The 6,000-nt window shown below is 35.3% G+C and overlaps 1 protein-coding gene across 3 annotated transcripts in view; it reads right to left on the bottom strand.

The window, feature by feature from the left end:
• NKAIN2 (sodium/potassium transporting ATPase interacting 2) overlaps nucleotides 1-6,000 on the bottom strand; it is a 964,622-nt gene that overhangs the window by 735,792 nt on the left and 222,830 nt on the right. The window lies entirely within an intron of this gene.

Raw genomic sequence — 6,000 nt, 5'->3', positions numbered from 1 at the left:
CAGAAAATGTGAAACTTTCTTCTTACAACAAAAGTCTTTTGGACACCATTTGAGTGTAGGACATGATTTCTCTCACTGACAAATCACCACTATTCCATTTTTTACAGATTATACTCTATAATTCCAATTTTTAAATCTGAAACATTTTAATTGTTTCCTAACAATCTGAAGGAATCTATACATTGTTTTCTAGTACATCCCTAAACATGAATTTCAGATGGCTTTTCTGTATCAATCCTTTCCTTATCCCGTCTGGCACTCTACTAATAGAGGTTGCTTCTTAACTCTGGAAGACACATTTCTAATTTTCCTCAGTATTGCCTAGCTCAAATCCCTCACCTATTTGGCTTTACATTTTGTATCATTTCAGTTCCTATTAAGGAACATAGAAGTATCTTCTTTGAGGGACACAGTACTTGGGAAATTTTATCTGCATTTTAGCAGATGGAATGAGAAAATCAATGCAAAGTTAATCTATCCTGGAATAATGAGAAATTCTTTAGACTCTCAAATTATTTAAAATATATTATTGATAATACTGGCACTCTTAAATAATGTAACAATGTATCATTAACATCAATAAGCTAACATTTCAAAGATACAAATTGATACAAAAATGAACAAAAGTACGTTTGAAAAAATATAAGGCATCGGACAGGTAGATTTAGTATTTGAAAGGGGGAAGGGATTACTAAATTAAGTGATAAGCAGGATAAAAGATTTGAAAAATAAAGACTTGGTAGTATGCAAGCAAACTGGGAAAAACGTAAATAGAAAGAGTAGTTAGGAAAAGGTGAGCCTTAGAGGTGAGAAAGAAAAACAAGCAATCAGAATATCATTTGAAATATGACTGTGTATGAATATATGCATGTATAACCAAATGCATATACATGCATGCATATTATATAATACACACATACACATTTTATAACATGTACACATATATCCACGCACATGTATGTATGTACCCACATGTGTGTATATACACATATGTGTAACATAAACATGTGTTTATGCATAGGTACATACATATATATATTTGTTAACATATATGTATGGGCAGCAAAGCCCATAGAGCTGCCTCAGGTGTAATACCTGTGAGTGTCTGTTTTCCTTTCAAACTCCACTGACCTAAAAACCTCCCGCTCTGTTCCCAGGAATTCATGCAAGGCATTCACACTCTGAAGCCTGTGGGAGGGCAAGGGAAAGAAAGGATGGGCAAATTAGCTATAATTGGATCTTATTAACTTAGTCATTTAAATTGCTAATCTGTTTCCAAGTAGGCTCATTTGTAGATAACTCATCTTTAGCTGACTGAACTTGGCTTTTCTAACCCCAGCTTGTAATTGGAAAAGAATGGAATATGTTGTCATTTATCCTCCTATTATTTCATTTTTAAAATACATAGTCAAAAATGCCTAGACTCACTAAAATTGGAACTCCTTCCATCCACCTAAAGATTATGATTATGATAGGACTAGATTTTACATGTAGTCAATAAACTTCCACAGAAATCTCCTGAAAACCTAGATGTAATTAAAAGGAAGTAAAAAATGGGGAAAGGGGGAGAATTCCCAAATAAGTTCTTTAGCAAAAAAAGTACAAAAAAGTGCATGTACAGCAGACCTATAAATCAAAAGGTTTAATAATTGCTCTTTTTTTTTTTTTAAAGAAGCCTGTATGTGATTCAAAATTCCATAAAAAATGTAAGGTTGAAGAGTATAAAACTTTCCTCTCTTTCTGGATCGCTTCTAGAAAAAAAAGTTCCTGATGATTTGAGAGGATAATATTCATAGTGTATAGTATTGAAATATTGAGATGGGGGTACCTGGGTGGCTCAGTCAGTTAAGCATCTGACTCTTGATTTCCACTCAGGTCATAATATGAGACTGAGCCCCACCTCAGGCTCTGCACTGACAGTGTGAAACCTGTCTGGGATAGTCTCTGTTCCTCCCCTGTTCATTCATTCATTCTCTCTCTCTCTCTCTCTCTCTCTCAAAAATAATTAAATATTGGGGTGCCTGGGTGGTTCAACTGGCTCAGCGTTGGACTTCAGCTTGGGTCATGATCTTATGGTCTGTGGGTTTGAGCCCCATGTCGGGCTCTGTGCTGACAGCTCAGAGCCTGGAGCCTGCTTCTGATTCTGTGTCTCCCTCTCTCTCTGTCCCTCCCCCACTTGTGCACTCTCTCTGCCTTTCAAAAGTAAATAAACATTAAAAATTTTTTAAAAAGAAATATTAAGAGATGTAATATGGCAAATATAGGTTATACCAATTGAAATGACATAGATAATAATTCTGACTAGACTTTAAGCTTATGAGAAGAAAGGTGGTCTTTTTTTGTTTTTATCTTCAGGACTAATTGTACCTAAAATATAATAGGTAGTCAAGTATTGGCTGAATAAATGCTCTTAAATTAATTCATTTAATAGTCAATATAAATATCTTTATCCTTATCTACCTTCTTTCAAAAAGATTAAATATCATCCATTTATAATAACATAGCATATATATGAATATATATCAAGTCCTTTCCTGAAATACTAGAAGTGTCAGGAAACTTAAGATTTTATGTTACTTCTATTTTAGCCTATTCTGAAGACACAAACACAAAAGTCAGAACACCAGGGGATGCTGTCCCTGATCTCCAGTTTTGAATAGCTTGCATAAAAGGAAATGATGCCAAGATGACGAATCCAATAAAAAATCTCCAATTTCTGTTCTAATATTAATATGTAAAGGACATGGATCAATGATATCCATTAATTTTGGCAGGAAAAACATTACTTCTTTACCAAGAGAGAATGACCCATTTTCACACTGGCTTTGGGAAATACAAAGAACAGGCATGGACAGTGAAGGTACAGATCACACTTCAAAGGCTCTCAGGGAAAAATGTCCTCTCTGCTTCCTACTGCCTTCCCTGTTCAAATATTGTGAAGAGGGAGAGAGAAATCACTCAAACTAATGCTATTTCAGGCTGAAGTGAACAATAATATTAAAGAGAATGAATGAATAAGCAATAAGATCGATGCCTATCTTCTGTAGCACGTAGACTATTCAAGTTGATTAATAAAAAAGGCTACTAATAAATTATATTTTAATGGCTTCCACTGAACATTGTTTTTCATCAGAATGTGTTTCAATCTAGATGTAATATCTTTAATATTGTTTAAAAGTCTGTTTAGTTACAATGAAAAAAAAAAGAGTGGTAATCCTCAACAAGGGGAAGGTAAGAGGGCAACTGATTTTTTACTGTGATCATGCCAAGAATTTGTTAAGAATTTTAGATAATAATAATGTATTAATTTATCTAAATGCAGTTGACAAAACAACTAAATTTCCATACCCAAGATGCACAATTCCCTCCAAATAGACACCCTTATGTTTTTTTTAAATATTTTTAACATTTAATTATTTTTGAGAGAGAGAAAGAGACAAAGCACAAGCGGGAGAGGGACAGAGAGAGAGGAAGAGGCAGAATCCAAAGCAGGTTCCAGGCTCAGGGCTGTCAGCAAAGAGCTTGACGCAGGGCTCGGACCCATGGGCTGTGAAATCATGACCTGGGCCAAAGTCAGATGCTTAACCAACTGAGCCATCCAGGTGCCCCAACACCCTTATGTTTACAGTGTTATAAAATATTTATCGCTTCTATAGGATGATCTAGGATATTTACTGAGTGTTTACTAAGATACAAAAAAGATGACATCAGGTACAGGAAACCAGGAAGTGTTTATAACTATAGAAAACTGACTCATAAAGATTTAGAAGAAAATCCCGATTTTGAACCTGATGATTTAAGTTGAACTTCAAAGACCCTTAAAACAAAATGTCACAGATTTTTATGATTCAAATGCCAAATAATATTTAATTTACTTCAGAATGCTTGTTTTCCATCCCCACAGTGAGGGAGGCAGGAATTAGGCTCTGAAAAGTCAGGCCAATCTCACTTTAAATTATTGTATTTTAAGAGTTGTACATTAAGATAGAAATGTTAAGGGGAAAGAAAAACCAACATGTCCCAAATTGGTTACATTTTAAGGTGGTGAGAAACCTTTTGGACAGGCATGATGACAGTCTGGGGATGTCTAACTTGAACACAGCATCGGGCATTTGCAGCAGTGCAGACCTGGGTTTAACTACTGACTCCTAACACCTACTTTAGGCAGGCCAATGTAATTAAAATCTTTGGTCCTTGTTATTTCTCTTAGTGTGTAAAATAAATAAATAAATAAATAAACACACACACACACACACACACACACACACACACACACACATACACACACACACACCAACCTCACACAGCTGCTGTTGAGATCATAAGAGAAAAGGAAATAAAGGATTAAAAACTGTACCTAGAACCAAAGAGATGACCCATAAATCATCCTAGTTGAGAGGGAGTCGTTGCTCCTGTTAGGGTAGCTAATGGACACAGCCAAGGCCCGTGGTCCAGGAAGCAGCCTCAGAGACAGTGAAATTGTTTGAGGGTAGAAAGCTGCCCAAAGAAAAATTTCAAAGCCAAGTTAAGAAGGTAATTTCAGCTTCTTCAAAACTGATTAGCATTGTGGACTGGCATCAATCTATTTTGAGTAAAACTGATCACTGCTTTCGGGGAAAGCATGCACTAAACTGCCAAGTTAATCAAGGTACATCAAGCATTGCATATAAATGCATTTTTTTCATTCCAGCAATTCAGCTTATGTTTATGATTAACTAGTTCTTCACAGTATGATTTGTTGAGGCTTGAACAAATTTCCTCAGGAGTTTTAATTCTGCAAATTTAACAATAAAATCCTCTCATGATTCCTTGGCCTTTTATTAATAATTATAAAGGAGCATTTGCTTCTTTTGCACACAGAAAACTTGCCCAAGGGAGGTCTTACATTAGCAGTTTTTATTCTATTTATTAAGTGCTAAGTAATATTCCCCCAACTGTTACCTTAAAAATTTCAGTTACAAAATTTAAAATTTTATTTAAAAAAAATGGAAAAGATCTAAACAGTTTTCCTGCAGCTTTTTAAAAATTCACAAGGTAGTCTATAAATTAATCACTGAATCCACAGATCACAGTTGAAAATACATAGAAAGAAAAAAATACATAAACTAGAAAGATACAAGTTGTGGATGAGAGGAACTTCAGTAGTGAAGACTGCACAGTGAGGGTTGGTGGTGGAGAGAAAAAGATTGAGAAAAAGAGAGTGAAAGAAAAGAGAAGTCTGCGAGGTGTATTCCAAGGAGAAATCTAGTAATCACATCCGTCCCTAGTGCTGATTCCCAAAGATGGTAGAATATCCCCCAGGGCACTTGAGAGTAAAACTAAAACTATATTCAGATCAGTACTTCAAGGGAAGAGATCATCAATACTGATTGTTATATGAGATGCATAGCATGAAATGAACTGAACTTCTTTGGACCGATGTATGTTATCAAAGGAGATGTTATCGTTACTAATGACCCAGTCACAGCTGATGATTTTATAGCTAACTGGAGGCCTGAGTAGTTATGCTAAACTTACAGAACAGCTCTGCAGCACTTCATGGTGGTTTTTATTCTCAGCTGAACCATTTAAAATGTGGTTCTTTTAATGAGCTATGAAATGATCCAATAAGATCCTCTCAAGCATGAGGCACACTGTGTGACTTCATGGTGATGGGATTTAGAAGCCAGGACTCAATTTGAACATTTAAAGGAATGAGAAATTAAAACTTAAACTCTATAAAAGCCATCAAATATTGATAAATATAATTTGGAAAGGGAAGGGAAAGTTCACTGTATCTCTTTGTAAGAGCAAAGGAAATGTTTTAAAGAAGATTCTGGCCAAAACTGGGTGATGGTCCCATCTCTAAAACATTCATGGACAAAGGAAAGAGGACCAAATACAGTTGGTTTATGGCACTCGGGATTAACCCCCAAGAAAAGGAAAGTATCCCTTTCCTTAACCTGTAAAAACTCAAGTATAATATGCATTCTATAGGCAAAGAATACAGGAGAAATGGTT

The sequence above is a fragment of the Suricata suricatta genome, chromosome 7, assembly GCF_006229205.1.
Source record: "Suricata suricatta isolate VVHF042 chromosome 7, meerkat_22Aug2017_6uvM2_HiC, whole genome shotgun sequence".
In the NCBI taxonomy this organism is placed as follows: domain Eukaryota; kingdom Metazoa; phylum Chordata; class Mammalia; order Carnivora; family Herpestidae; genus Suricata; species Suricata suricatta.
The sequence above is the reverse complement of the archived record's forward strand: the minus strand, read 5'-3'. Positions and strand labels throughout refer to the sequence as shown.